This window comes from Culex pipiens, chromosome 3 (genome assembly GCF_016801865.2).
Source record: "Culex pipiens pallens isolate TS chromosome 3, TS_CPP_V2, whole genome shotgun sequence".
In the NCBI taxonomy this organism is placed as follows: Eukaryota; Metazoa; Arthropoda; class Insecta; order Diptera; family Culicidae; genus Culex; species Culex pipiens.
The window spans coordinates 106,412,683-106,429,250 of NC_068939.1; the positions used below are offsets into that span (position 1 = coordinate 106,412,683).

Genomic DNA, 16,568 nt, shown 5'->3' on the forward strand with positions numbered 1-16,568 from the left:
TGATAATGATAAAAGATACTGCCCTCCTTCGTTGTCCGTCGTTACTGGCCTCTGGTTTGGAGGAAAGGGAAAAGCCAAGACGACTAGGAATGGGAAAAGAAGTTGAAAAGTTTTCAGTGTGCGTGTGGGGCTCACATGTAAGTAGCAGTAAGGAGATTCCTCGTATATAGCGGATACATTATAGGCCAAGTGAGAGTCGTCTTGCTTGGAGGCTGTTGCTGACAGAGTTGCTAGTTAGTTTGTTTTGAATGAAAATATAGTTGGGAAATAGAAAAAAATATGATGGATTCAAGATTAAAAAAAACGAAATTGTATAAATCCGATCAGACAATCATTTTGAAATACAAAAGTTTGCATGAAAATCTTCGATGGGTTAAAAAATGTTAAAAATACTTCTCAGAACTAATAAATTTCAAGAATTCAAAAATCAAGTGTATTTAAAAAAACGTTACTTAATCCACCTTTAGGTGGTTGATGTCTTCTTCACACTCATAAAGTGAATACTATACACAGCCTACTTTATCGAAATATCAGAGATCCGGTCTAAAAAAAGTGTAATAAAAACACCAAAGCACTTATAAATTTTGATAGGGTTGTCAGATTTTCAATGTTTTGGATTCTTTGGAAAGATCACTTGATTACCCATCCAGTCGCATCTATCATCATCCGGACATCCGGACAACATTTTCATCAAAATATATGACGTTTTCATCAAAATATATGAGATCCGGCCTCGAAAAATGTATAAATAACATGTATAAGTGTTTATAACTTTTGATAGGGCTGTCAGATCTTCAACGTTTTGGACTCGTTGAAAAGGTGTTTTGAATACAATTCAACAAATGTATAGCATGACGGGGTTTCTTACAAAACCACCCTTTTTACAATCTTCATAAGTTTAGCTGAAACTGTTTTTTAGTATAACTTTTGAATTTCTTTGCTAAACTTCATAATATTAACAAGGGTCTTGTGGGACCCGAAGACGAATCGAATGAGACCAAAACGGTCCAAATCGGTTCAGTCAGTCCGGAGATAATCGTGTGCATATTTTTCGGTGCACGGACATACAGACATACACACGCACAGACATTTGTTCAGAATTTAATTCTGAGTCGAGAGGTATACGTGAAGGTGGGTCTACGAGGTCGAATAAAGAAGTTCCCCATCTTACGGAAGGCGTGATTAGACAAATCTCGTCTCTAAAAATGCCATGGGGACCATCTGGGATCGAACTCAGGCCGACTGGGTGAGAGGCAACAACGTTTAACCCTACACCACCGGTCCCGTGCTCTATTGGTGTTTGATGAATCGAATAGAGCACCCGATGGTAGAAATGACAGTTCTCCCATAATTGTAGAAAAAAGCAAAAACTGCTCGAATGGAAATGTTCCATTCAGAAGTTAAATAAATTCTGGCAGTTTTTCAAACTGCAGGAATTCCGGCATCCCTGCCGTTCCCGGCGTGACTGTTTGATTTTTAATGTTCCCGTGCGTGTGAATGTGTTTGCCTAACACTCTTTCGGGGCTGACCATCCGTGTGTGTGTGTGTGTGTGTAAGAAGCATAGGCTGTTGAGCGATTGCGACGGCCGCGCGCCGGTTGCTCGGGGAACAACGTCAACATCCTTGCCTCCTCGGATGAGAAGAGCGGAAATTGCGAGCATGAAAACCAATAAGAAGAGAAGCAATGATTCAAGTCTGGCGTTGCTGTCTTACAGTGTCCAGTTTTTGCACATCTCTGCTCCTAGTTGGGCTGTATTTGACAGCAGGGAAAGTTGGTCAAAGAATCCGAGGGGGGAAAGTTTCGAGTGACAAAAACTTGTCTCTGCTTTTGTTCAGCCTCGTGATGTCATTCAAGACAGTTCGTCCGGACAGGAATCCATTTTCAATTATTTTTTACCACTTTTATCGACGTGTTTGGCTCGCTGTGCGTCGGGATGCTTAAGAAACAGGAGCAAGGTTGGAAAGCGCTTGAGGAAAAAGAAAAACACCAAAATCTTCTCATTTTATTTTATTTTATTATTTTTCCTTTCTTCCTTCTTTTGTAAAAGTGAGAAACACGCGCACACACAGACACACTTTTTTCTGGCTGCTCTAATTTAGCTCAGGCGCTTTTCGTGTTCGTGTGTCCGGCAGTCTTGGAAAGTTCGTTCCGGACACGATGGATGAATAGATAGATGGATGGACAGCTCGGACCTTGCCGGCCGCTGGAAAATGAAACCTGCGGCGGAGGGGGAAGCGCGGTGCGGGGAAAGTGCGTACGGAGAGGAAAATTTTCGACGAAAAAAAAGTAAAGAAAAAAGAAACTTTTCTGCTCTTATCGCTCCCGCATGACCGCTTTTCACCACTTGCCCCGTTTCTTCAGTTTTTGGGCGGCTAACGGCAGGGAAAATGACGCTGGCCTTCGCATTTAGTGTGAAGTTGTTTTCCTTCTGCGATGCGTATCACTCTTTGGGGTGGCTGCTGAAATTAAGGCGGAAGAAATGTTTAATTTTATACGCTGACATGGTTAATGAGCTACGGTTGATGTTGGCTTTTGTTTTGTACAAGCAGTGAAACTGTTCAGCTGTACTGTAATATTGGACAATTTGAGGAAAAACTTGAGAAGTTGAAGGGATTTGAGCAAAATCTTTTGCATTTGAGCAAAAACTTGAAGTTTCAAAACACATTTTGTACTAAGTTTGATGATCACCAATTTAATATTTACCACAATACCACAATTTTGGTGTTTTATTTCTAATTGAATAATTTCTGTGCCACAGCTTAACAGAATCTTAAAAACTATAAAAAACACAAATTTTATTTCATGTTTGTATTTGGATTTTTTTTATGGAGGGGCGTAACTCGTCCTAAGACATAACTGTTGCAATGTTACTTCCTGTAGGTTAGGACCATCCACAAACCACGAGGACACCTCAGGGGGGAGATTATCCACGCTTCATACAAATAATATTTGTTTCGTACACGGAGAGACCGGCAGGGGCAAATCTAAGAAAATCTTGGTTAATTTAACTAAAAGTATGGGTTAATTTTTTACACAGCTTTTTTTCAACAATCGATTGTTGATTTTGTTAACCCGAAATTGCTGACCACCGGTAATAAAAATTAACTAAAAAAATACTTGGAATTGCCATTTTTTTGGTTAAATGGCCGAATAAAATTCTAGCAGTCGACTGCTAGAATATTTTTTTCAGAAAATTAACTAAAAATTTCTTGTTTTCAGCTGAAATATTGTGGAATATTATGTTAAAAACAGGCTGGGAAATGTTTTTCAACTATTTTTCAATAATTTTTTTTCGTTGAATCAACCGAAATATTTTTGCATGCAGCAAATTATTAGTGGTTTATAACAAAACATTTCTTAATTAGACATTATTTATGTAAGTGTTGATATATATTTTTTTATTATCTGGGCTGGGCCGAATTTCTAGCTATATTTTAACTATTGTCTTACTTGAATTCAGAAAAATATTCGTACATGTAGTCAATAATTAGCTGTTGTTAGCAATATTTTTATTGAATTTGCAGTAAATTTTGTAATAATGCCTCACAAATTAATGCTGAGTGTTTTTATTTTCGCATTTATTCTGCCTAAAAATTTAACGTTTTGTACTTATTTGTTTTTAGCATGAAGTTATTAAATTACTGTTAAAAAGCATAAAAACAAAACTTTTTATTAACTGTTATTATAAAACATGTAAAGTTTGATTAATGTTTAAAAAAAATTACGTTGCATAAATCTAAAAAAAACATTTTAAAATTTTGTTAAACATATTTAAAAAAGATGTTTAATTTCTCGTGAATTCATTAAAAATATAAACCGAGTAATTATATTGAGGAAAGAAGAAATATCAATAATGCTACTTACCAAGGTTGCATTAATTTAACAATTACTTTTGGCAGCAAACTTTCATTGCATTTGATTCAATTTATTCAAAGTACTCCGATTCCTGAAAAAAATATTTTTAGTTTTACTTACCAGTTTATTGAGCAGTCGTATTGCAACAAAACTTTCAAGATAATAATTATCTTCTTTTATATATTTTTATTTTTTAATATTTTACTTCATCTCTATTTTTTATGTTGTCATGTGTACGCATTTCTATGTATTTTATTATTGATGATTCTGAAAAAAATGGTGCATTAAGATTTTATCCGTCGTAAGCACGAAGCTTTTTAATGATTCAGTTTTCTAATAAGAATCACATTAGATAAATTATTGTGAAAAAATAAACCCATACTTACTTGGATTAACCAACATTTTGTTAAATTTGCCCGGGCTGCTTTATCCGTGAAGAGTCGGCCCGCCTTTCCCTTCTATTGCCCTCTCGTTCCATCAAACATTCCTATAACGTGTTCAACTCACTCGCATTAGAGGTCCTCATGGCGAAGGTAACCCTCTTGCTCGTCATAGTTTATCACCTGCAAAGAAATCATCAACAAACCTACTCACCAATTCCATTTCCCCAGTTGCAACACTTTGATTTGCCACTTCAACATTAGCTAAATAGTGTAATTTTCACCTTTCACATCCTCTCACTTCACAATTAACAACACAAACTCAACAAATCGACCGCTCTCGATCGAATCCTGACTTCAAATGACGGACGTAAACAAACCCAAGTTCATCTTTTAAATATTCAACCAAATGTAAATTATATTCAACCAACAAAATTTTTGATTTTCCTAAAACCAAAGCTAACAGTCGAGCACGTTCATTCGAGTTCGGGAAATCTGTTAGCTTTTTGCCTTTAGCATTTTCAACAAACAGGTTATTAAATTAATACTAAATTTTGGTTGATTTAACTGACAATTGGCAGTGACAAGTACGTTTTTGTTAAAATTTACGAAAGTAAAATCAACAATTTTAATTGTTAAAATTTCTGGGCACGGTATCTCCGTGTATGGAAATTGTCCACGAGGGGGGAATGCGATTAGAAAAAAGTGTCCAAGTGGTTTGTCAATGGTCCCGTTGTAGAATACGATAAAGTTAATAAATCCATGTTAAAATAATATTTGCATAATAAACATCATTTGGATAGCGTTATATTATTCTTAATAGAGATGCAAGTTTTTCAAGAAACCCTTTTATTTAATGATTTTTTTTTTTAAAGAAAATTGTACCCAATACGATAAAAATTAAATAAAACCCATCAAACTTCATTTCATATTTTCAATAATTTGGAGCAAAAATTATAACAAAGTGCAATGTCCTGATTATTAGTTATGCTACTGCCAATAACTTTAAATGAAATTTGTATTGGCCTTGTATTTGCTATCTATGGCTGTTTGGGCAGCTTTTTCAACATGAAATGAGTAAATCGATTTCGAAATTTTAAGCCTTTCTGTGCTTTAAGTAATGCCGTCCTCATTCAGACTGTCGTCCTGACACGCTCTAGTTGACCGTTTGGATTTTTCTCTAAAATGTACGTATTCAACAACTTCCCTGATAAATCTTCAAACGCATCTAGTCCAACCGCTAATCCACCCGCACTATTTCCACACCAAATGTGCCCCCCATCTGTAGGGGTTGGTGGAAACGGGCGTAATCCAAACACGTGAGTGCGTGTGTTTGTGTAAGTGTGCAAAACCTCGAGAAAAAGAAAAATTCGAGCACATAAATAAAAATGAAAAAATATAAAGTGGGTATGCTCAGTGCGCGCTGTGCGTTATTGAAAATCAATATTCCTTCATCCCTCGTTTGGGGGGAGGAAGGGGGCATGTTCAGTAATTTTCCCGCTTTCTGGTCCGACGAATTTTCACAAGGCGCCCCGTCTCCCCCCTCTTTGCCACAATTCTCCCATCAACTGACTCAATTTTTTGTTCACCGCCACTTCCCCCTCATTCGCCCCACCAACCGATAGACTGTTGTTGGTTTCTGCTCGCCCAAAACCACCCACCAATTGCCCTCCGATCATGTTATGCGTGTACTAAGGGGGGTGGGGGATTGTGGGGTGGAATGGGCAGCAGCAGAGAGTGTGTGCGTGCGAGAGAGTGAGAGTAATCGGTGTGAAGGAGAACGAGAGTGAGTGAGTTTGAGGGATGTTGGAGGGAAGGGGGGGCACCGAATATTGATGGGTGCCGAAAATTATGAGGACACAGCGGGTGGATATTGCGATTGTGAGTGGGGAGGAGGGGAGCTCACCCCCCCATCACCGGAGCAGCAAAGTAAAATAAAATAAAAATGCCCCCACCAACACAACCGTGCACGGACACTTGGCCGGATGCCTCGACGAGAGCTTGGTGAAGTGAGAGAAAACTTTGTGCACGAAGGATAACTGAAACCCATATATAATATATTTAGAAAAATTTGGAGAATTTTCCTTTTTTTCACTTGAAGCCTGCTTCTTCGCGTCTTCATCCTTTTCGTCTTCGCTACACGTACACAAAGGCTGAATGTATTGGTGGCTTGGTTACCTTCGTCGCACCGGCAATGTATTGACCCTTGGAGGAGAGCCGAAGGAAATCTTCACTCTCACCTCCCCGTGTGTGTGTGTGTTTGTGTGTGCACCTCGGTTCCGGACCGGGGTCAGTCGTTTGTCATTATTTTCTTTAATTTTTCCCTCTTCTCTCTCTCTTTCGCACACTTTGCCCAGTTTTTTTTTCTTTAGCATTTCTCTGCAAACATTTAGTTTTGGTGCTCGTGTGGTCGGAAAATTTGAACTGACCGTCCGTGAGAGCCCAGGAGAGCCTTGCATCCGGGTCATTCGCAACGAGAGATGAAGAAGAGACCAGCAAGGACTGCACTTTCGGAAAATAGCTTTGGTAGATTGAACTACCCAGGGGAAGGCAGGAGTGGGATGGAAGAATGTTGAAAGAGGATGATTGAATATCGTACAATCTGGGTGACGCGGTAATGTAGGACAGGGGTAATTACTTTCCGGTGGGTTTGAGAGTTGCGGAGATGGATTACACTTGATGCAATTTAGTTTGATAAAGAGGTTTTCCTTAACATCTTGGTATCATATACGTTTGTCTATCCCAAAAACCACTGTGTTGGCTCTAAGGTACAAAACACACACACTGAATATAAATGTTTTATGTTTAAAAGATGGTGTTTTCAGCAAAAAAGTAATTATTGTTGTGTGACCTTCATACATATGTATTTTTTTCACTTAATTTTACATTTCGCTCATGAACACATTTCAGAGTTTTTTTTCTTTAACACTCAAACGCTCGGGTAGTCATTTGACCCCTATTTTTTTTTAGATATCCCACAACTTTTGATAGAATTGACCAATTTGGATGCTTTCGGTTGCAAAAGATCCAGATTTGTCTATATTTTGAACTGCCAGATGGGGGACAAATGTGGTCCATTTTTACCGGAGATATTCCGGATTCTGTTGGGGTACCTCGGCCCTCCTATATGGGTATTTGGCCAATATAATAAAAACTTTTCAACAGAAAAATTTCGGAAATGATGCAAAACTACAAGGCATCATCCTAATACATCATCCTGCAAAAATAATTGACATGGTTAAGTCCTACGGGGCAGCGGAGCCGGTTCCAGTTGGGCAACAATTGACATCAGCTCAGTGAACCGTTTCCGGATAGAACCTGTTCCGGTGCCCGAAGGTCTTCAGCATGTCATGTATCTATGCAGGATGATGTTTTAGGATGATTCCTTGAAGTTTTGCATCATTTCCGATTTTATTCTGTTGAAAAGTTTTTATTATATTGGCCAAATATCCATTTAGGAGGGCCGAGGTACCCCAACAGAATCCGGAATATCTCCGGTAAAAATGGACCACATTTGTCCTCCGTCTGACAGTTAAAAATATAGACAAATCTGGATCTTTTGCACCCGGAAGCATCCAAATTGGTCAATTCTATCAAAAGTTATGAGATTTTTAAGAAAAAAAAATAGGGGTCAAATGACTACCCGAGCGTTTGAGTGTTTATAGACAAGACAGAAACCTAGTGAGCAACAGTACAATTCTAAAAATTTCGAATGCTTTCTATATAACCATCGTTTGCCTCAGATAGCTGTTGTTTCAAAGCAAAATCGTTTTAATAGATGCAACAGGTGTAATCTCTGGAGCAACATTTGAAAAGGGAGCATTTAGACAGCAACAACTATTTAGTAAATTCCGAGACAACAAGTAACTATTTATCAAATCCCGGAGTGTTTAGGCCAGCTATAGCTTTACACTTCGAGTTTTGTAAAAAAGTTTCCTAAAGGTTGAAAAAAAGTAAAATAGTTGTCAACATGCTTATCCGCCCTTTTCTCATGTTGCTCTAGATCTGTAGGGATGAGAGTTACTCTCTTACTTACTGTCAATCTCCGAATCGTTGAAATAAGATATTTTAGAAGAATGTGCGCTTGCCTTGATTGGGTTGGGAGGCATTTTTAAAAGTTTGTAACAGTTATAAAAAATATAATAAAAACAATATTTAAAAAAGAAACAAAGAAGATAACAATCCAAAGATTCGGTTATCCTTGGTTTCTATCAAAACTTCGAATAATCGAATAGTGTTTTTCTTATCTTATCTTGTTTTTTTTTTTAAATGATTTTAAGATCGGCGATCCCAAATTAGTTGAATACCTGTTCGTTGTATGATACATCACAAAATTCAAATGTCACCATTTTAAATTGCACACAATAAGAACACTTTGGAACATTTTTTAGGTAAAAGACCCAAATTTATATGATAAAATAAATAAAAATGTAGTGATTCGATTATCCGAAGTCCTGGTAAAAATTTCACTTCGCATAATAGATTACGGACTGAACACATTTTTTAAAAGTAACAGAAACAAAGAAGATAAGGATCGGTTGGATTAGGTTTGGAAAAATAATCGTTTTGGGTATAACTGTAATACGTTTGTAGTGAGCTTCATTTTAACTGTATAAAATGAAGCGGATCTTGTCAGAATGTTTTTCTTACTTATACAGTTTGTCAATTCTCAGTACATAAATGCATTATTTTGCAAAATTATTGATAGAAACTTGCTTGCTAACTCATTAGCCACTCACAAAAACAAGTAGTTGATGCAATCAAGTATAAATGTTAGAAATAAGCGAACAAATTTCAAAATAATACAAGAAAGGCCTTCTTTATAATGACAATTTTTCGAAATTGAATAGATCTTACTGCATCGAATTAATAGTTGAATACAATTTCAAGTACCATGATTCGCACTGTTTTTAATGACACTTATCCCACACACCACATTCAACAAAAGTTAACTTTTCCGGCTGTATTGAAGCATTTTAGATCCCGCTGCCTGCCTGCGACGAGCCCATTTGCTGGAAAAACACTTCCGAAAACCACCCATCGCGACACGGCCCCCGTGAATGTGTTTAGTTTAGGTTTTATTTGCGACACTGGCTGGGTGCCTCCTAGCACCACGTCTAGGGGGCTCCGTTTGTGGTAAAGTCGAGAGCAATTATGTTCCCGCCGCCGCGACCAAGCCAGACTTCTGCAGAACTCCGCGTGGCACAGCTGCTGGCACGGAAATTTATAATAAAGCACAATTTGACAGAGTCATTAGCCCACCTTTAATGAGTGATAAATGTAAATAACCCCTCAAGGCGGCACGGGTTTTCAAGGGGTGTCGCGTTGGAAATGTGCCTCTCTACACTTTTGATAAATATTATTATCTAGATAGGACCATTAACATATCCAACCCGAAAAATTTGCCTTGAAGAAACGGAACGCCGAAATATTCTGCGACAACTGCGGATTTTTTCAAAGGTTTCCAAGGATCAACCGTGATGACTAAGCGCACGTGTAACAAAACCGACGACCCCTGCCAGTAAATTAACCCTTTTGTGACATACCCCCTTACGCACGGAGAAACATCAATTATTTTCGGATTTTGCCAACTAAATCGGATTGAAAATTTTGGAAAAAGCCCCTAGCGACAGATGTCCCACAATCAGGCAACACCTTTTCCAAAAAAGTGATCAATAAAGGGTTCAAAATCGATCGTTTTTTCTTTTCGAAAAATGTAACTCTTTTTTTCGTTTTCATTTTCAAAATCCAAAAATCACCCGTGCAAATCGAAAAAGGGGTTCGACTCTATTCAACATTTTTGACATGTATCGTAAAATTAATATTTATCTTTCGCACGACGGCGGCTGCGGCGTTTGGCGTGTCGCGCGAGCGCACACACGCTGGGTGAATTTTGAAAATTCCAAAATCCAAAAATCGAAGGGTGAAATTGTTTGATTAGCCTTTGGTCGGTTCCCTCTTTGAGAAGAAGCATGTGTACCGTTAAACGTGATGTTCAGTGCTATTTTCAAAATAAAGTAAATTTTATTTAGAAAAAGAAGGGTCCTGGCGCGTACCAGCGTACGGTTCCCCCAAAAAGTTTTGAGTCTTGCATTTTAGAAGGGAGTTTGAACGGTACGTCGAATTGAAGACTTGAGTTAGACATGTAACTGTTAATAAATGTCTACAAGAAATGTTCTGACATATATGTATGATTTTTAATTTGAATAAAATATGCGGTGAGTCACCCAACACCTCTTTTACGCAAATTGACCGACGTTTTACTTCCCATCCGATAGAAGGCCAGGAGGATAAGGCGGGAATCGAACCCGCGCCCATAGCAACTTAGGAATCGGCAGCCGAAGCCGCTTACCACCGCGCCACGAGGCCCTCACTTTATCAGGAAATAATGATGATTTTCCATCTAAGTTATTTATTTTTTTGATTTGAAAATATTGTAAAAAAAGATTGGTTCAATTTTATGATGATAGTTTACAAAATTAAATCGCAATTTCACACTTTTTAGAAAAAAATTCTGGATTTTTCTACCGCTTTCAACTAGTGCAAGAAACACCGTTCATAAGCATTTTTTTTTTCAAAATTCCAATGACATCATATCGAATTGAGGGTAAACGACTGCCTCGTTCACCCCATTTGCGAAAGTGTCGAGAGAGAAAAAAAAAACACTCGCCCCGATCTCAATCTCGCTCTGTTTACCGTGCTGATGTGTGCTAATCCTTTTACGTTCACACTGGCAATTTTGGAATTATTTTTGAAAAAAAGGATAAAAGGAGTGTAATCTGAAAATTGCCCGTTTCGTTTTCCGTTTCACCATTTTCGACCAGCGACAAGTCGCGCAGCTCAGATTCGCTGTGTCTTCTCCACAGCTGACTGTGGCTGCTAATGTTTGGGTGTAGTTTACGTAAATAAATCATTTTATTGCAGTCTGTCTCTGTTTTATTCGGATTTTACGAGCGCGGAGCGATCACACAGCTTCACTTTTAACTCGGCATCACTTCCGGTAAAATCTGGGCTGACTGCGGCTGTGCTGGTGAAAGCTCCCTCCCAGAAAGCTCCTTTTTAATAGCCTCGCGCCATTTGCCGTCTCCTCGTCCTCGTGTCCTGATGACGATGATGACGACGACCGGCTCTTCTCCCCCCCAAAAGGCCCCCCAAAGGCATCCAAGCTGGTGGTCGTAAAAGTCAATTTGAATAAAGGATAAAATCAGCATGCTTCTGGCCCCTCTCTTCCCACGTGGCGAGGACGACGACGACGAGACAACAGTCAACTTGGCGAAAGTTGCGCTGGTCCGGGTTCCGGGGCCCAGAAGGCCGCGTTTTGCAGCAACCAGAGCCTACGGCCACAGGATCTCCGGCAAGGGGTTGGCGGGGTTGTGTCTAATTTTGAAATTGAACCGCATCACATCGGCAACACAATCGCACACCAGCGCGACAGAGGCGGCCAAGTGAACAAGGGTGAAATCAACCCCAATTTTGAAGCACCCCGGCGGCGGGTTCACTCGATGTTTGAAAATAAATTGTAACCCTATTTTTTTAAGGTTCAACCCCGAAATGGCACCGTTTACGGGTGTGTTCTCGTGCTCGTACGTGCGGGTAATTTTCCCCCTTTGCCACTGTTGGCCGGTAATCGGAACAATCAATTTAAAAGATGAAAACATTAGTGTGCTTTAAGATGTTTCAAGTTCATAAGAACTTATTTTCATTTAGGGAGCACGTGCCAACTGTTTGAAAAGGATAAAAATAAGAAAGATCCCAGTAAAAACAAAACTTTTACAACAAGCGTCACCTGCCTAGAACAAGCGTCACTTAGCCCACCCAGAGGAGAAGGGTGAACTTCGTCATGCGGTTCGTAGTTGCTTCCGTGACTGCTCTGGAAGCATAGACATACAGACATAAATAACAATCAAAAAGCAATGTCCATGTTTTTGACCAACCAGCAGCATCCGGGACGAAAAATCCTGACCAAATTGTTTCAAAACTAATTTGCTAGAGGTGGCCACAAAATATAAATAAAGATTACATTTTCGCGGTCAAAAGATTCGGACATTGTGATCTCCGCAGCCACCAGAACAATGTCGCGGCTTTCTGCGATCATCTGCACAACCTGGAAGAGGTATGAGCGATGTGTGTAGGTGGGTGGACAAAAAAATTGTCATGGTCTGATACAAAAACCTATCCGACGATAGTTCGCAGGGATGATTCAGACAATATTTCTATCACAATATCTGAAATCCGGCCTCCAAAAAGAATAAATAACACTTGAGTCAGGGGTGACCAAAGCATGGCCAGCGGGCCAAACGTGGCCCGCGAGCTGATTTTGTGTGGCCCGCGGATCAATATTGAATGATCATGAAAAATGGTCCTTTGACCATTTGTAATACAAGGCTTACCAAACTTCATCATTTTGTCATTTTTGCTGGTCTGCTGGACGTACGATCCGCTGACCACGACGGCCAGGGACACCGCGATCGCGGCAATGATCAGCTTCATCCTGCTTGTAGTTCTGCGTTGGAGGAACACCACTGAACTGATTGTTGTAACTGCAGGGGGCCTTTTATATACCTTGAGCATTATGCAGCTTTTTGAACTGTGCCAGTGATAGCACAGGTTGGGTTATCAGTGCACCAAATTCGGACTGGTACATTGTATTGAGCTGAATGATGTTGGTTTAATCCGGACAGTATGTGAGATGTTTGGCATAAAAGTGACGTGCATAATTGTGCTATCGAACAAAAACGCGTGTTTTTTTTCGTTTAAAGGAATAGTATCGTTTTTTTGTTTTGATGCGGTAATGTAATAATGTTTTATAATTATTCAATTAGTGCTAGAATGTCCGAAATGTCAAAATCGCGCAGTGATACCAACATTAGATAATAAAAATTGGCTGTCATGCCATAGCACACTTTTTTTTGTAATGTTGGATCCACTGCGTGATTTTGACATTTCGGACGTGCACCATTGTAACCCCATCTTCGCTTAAAAGTCTGGATAGATGCCGTTAGCGTTTCTATTGACCAAATGCTACTAATATTCCAACTATTCGTGCTTTTCGCCTGTGCACTTAAAATCATGCTAAGACGAATAGGTTAAAAATATCGAAGAAATCTTCTAATCAATATTTTATCAAGTTTATATGTGTTTTCGATATGCGGGCAGAAATATGAAAAACATTTAGCAAGTTAAAATGCTTGAGTTAAAAAAATTAAAGATATGTTTCTAGAAAATGATAAAAAAAACAATAAAAATATTTGTTGTGACTAATAAAAATGATAAAACCATTTTTATTATTTTTTGCTCAGGTGATGAAAACTCGCTCCAGTTACCTTGCTTGTCCTCTAATTTCTAATCACTATCCCAATCAGGTCAAACCCAATGCCAATCTCTACCAACGATCAAATCTCTCATTTGAATAAAAAGTTCACAAAATATCCTCCTAATTATCATCAGCATACCTCCTCAAATAACCACCCCCCTCCCCCTCTATCACCACCCAATCGATTTGTGTTCCCTTTCCGCCAGTCAACGTGGTAGAATGTCCTTGCTGTCCCACGTGGCAAATTTACATTAACACCGGCCGTACGCATAAAACAGTGATTTGTTTCAATTTTCACTGGTTTCAGCGGGATTAACTTCGGAGAGTCGGAAGTTGGCTTTTTTATCTTTTTCTTTAATTTTCGGCTAAATGTATGTTTCAAACTGTGACAGCTAAAATAGATTAAGGATAAACGTAGTTTTAAGATGAGCGAAAATCAAAATCTTGTTACCGAAGGGTGTGTAGCGTTAAGTTATCATAGCAGGTTTAATTTCTGCCTATTTTTGCAATGTGGTAAACCACACTCAGGAATCAAAAAAGTTTCAATTTCATCAAATTCAGTTTAAGAATTACAAAGTATTCTCTGTTGTCGACAAAACTAGTGATGTTTTTTTTCGATATTGGTTTGTTTTCTCTCTACAAAAATCATAAAATCTTTAGAGTAATGAAAAGGATGAAAAACTATATCGGAGGCACAAAATCAAAATTAGTATTTAGAAAAAGAAAGTAAAATTATATTAGGTGTATGAGGTTTTAAATACATTCATAAGACAAGACAAAGTAAACCAAAAAATATAACTAACCCCAGCAAGTAAGAGGTGAAATTTCCGTTATTTTCCGACCGGCTGCTCTCAACTTTCATCTACCCAGATAGGGGGAAGGTGTAAAACTGTAAAGAGAATGGGGATCTCGATTTGTAGGCTCGAATGGTAATCGAAAACCACGTCGACATCCGCATTAAAAGGATGATGGCATGGAAGAAAATGGTCACCACCCACGACAAAAAAACATGGCCTAGAATGCAAAGCAGCACTTCATTTCCTTAATTTTATTCGACACTTGACTTATTTTTAGTCGAAAGTTTAATGGAGTTTAATTTATTCACTCAGTTGAAACATTGTGTTATTATTTATTAAATATTTATGTTTGTGTTCGTTGCGTCCACTGTTTAGAAATGGATCGTACCCTGGTTTATGTTAATTACATTTTTATTCAAATGTACTGAACGCCTAGAAATTGAGGGAAACAAATCCTTCGGCATGTTTTTTTTAATGCTTAACCTAAACCAATTTCGATTACTGAAATTTCTTATTTTTAAAACTTCTTTGAAAGTTTGAAATTGTGTCAGATTAATTTAAAGGATATCCACCAAATTGAATAGGATTTTTAAAAATTTGGCCCAATAAGTGTGTTGTTGCATCAGTCGAATCGAACCCAGAACAAGTGAAAGTTGAGATAGAGGGTGCGGGTTGCCCGGTCCGAGAATCCGGTGCTGTAAATGCGAGTGAGCTTTTCCAAGTACAGCAAATTTTGTTTTATGATTATTATTTATTTTTCTGTTTCTGGGTGCGGCTTATTTATGGCGACAGCCACAGAGTCTAAATTTATCAGAAAAGCTGTTCCGTGCAGGAGAGCTTGCCAATAAGATAAGCAAAATCAGGAGGAAAAAGTGAAAAAGGAAAACAAAGAGTTCTCTTTTTTATTTTTTTTATGTTGCGTAACATGTAATAGCAATATGTGCAATGTCAGAAACAGATAAAAATGGTTGCCAATAAAAAAGCTAAACATTGTAGATAAAAAAACACACAAGAGGTGGTTTGCGGTATTGGAGTAGGGGGCGCGGGAAAAACACGCGCGCCGAAACCAAAAAACAGCAAAACTAGAAATGGAAACGATCAAACCTGAAGAATGGAAATTGGAAACGACGTCTCGAGCAGACGGAAACTGGGCGAGCGAATTACGTGGCCTGCAGCTAGGAAGAGCCTTTGGGACGGACGACGACTTTGAGTCAGAGGGGGTGGTAGAAAAGAGGAAATTTATTAAATTCTTCGGCAGAGATTTTCTCATATAAAAAATCGGAACCCGTCGTCGTCCGTCTTGTTGCTCACTGAGCACGCAAACGCGTTTTGTCTCCAGACCATGAAGGTAAAAAGTTTAATAAATATAAAATTTATTCATCAAAATATTCGACAAAATACCTCCGAAGACAGCTCAGTTGACGTGCAGGGATGTGTATGGAAATGAAAGGTAAAAAACAAGTCAAACGAAAAAGGAAGAAAAAAAAAACACTTGCTGCCAATCTACCTCGACGAGAAATGTTTTCAACAAACCTCGCAGTGAACCACAATTTATCAAATTTTATAAATAGCATATAGGCACACACAAACACATACAACACAAACTCACATGACTTTGGTGGAATGTCAATAAAGGAAAAAAGGAAGGCACCTCAAACAACAAAAAAAAATACAAAAAAACTGGTACAGAAACAAAACTACCTCTCTGCAAATGGCACTCAAACAAAACAAGAACTAATGAAACCAAAGTTACCAATTTAAGAATCATTTTTTTTTTAATATTTTGACACAAACCGGAAAGTTGCCAGACAACGGTGCTAACTACAAAATGCGACTTTCTCGACAGTTTTGATTAAAATCTTTGTTTTAAAACTGTGAAAATGTAAACACAACTAATTTTGTCTTACAATGTGACCATAATAAAAAAAAAATCTGTACTTTGAACCAAAATGGAGGCTTAATTTTAATTCACTTGAAGAACAAACAAAAAAAATCCAATAAATGAAAAGTATGAAGAAGGCAGAGTGGCGGCATAACTTTACAGAAACAAATATTATATTTGAAATTATATTAATATGTATGTACTGTAATTTGTAACTAAAATAACTGCAGAAAATATACTTACAAAATGTTTGGAAGAAACTAAACTTGTTTTAATTATGTAATAATAATCGCACAGAGAAAGCCTTCAAAAACGTGTTGTAATTATAGAATATGTTTTA

At 38.2% G+C, this 16,568-nt stretch overlaps 1 long non-coding RNA gene across 1 annotated transcript; it reads right to left on the reverse strand.

Moving 5' to 3' along the window:
• Nucleotides 1–1,993: 1,993 nt before the first annotated feature.
• Nucleotides 1,994–16,479, reverse strand: LOC128093520 (uncharacterized). Its single transcript, XR_008212557.1, has 2 exons — nt 12,627–16,479; nt 1,994–2,460 (listed from the first exon to the last, which is right to left on the reverse strand). It is a non-coding gene; the product is annotated as an uncharacterized LOC128093520 (long non-coding RNA).
• Between the last annotated feature and the right edge of the window lie 89 nt (nt 16,480–16,568).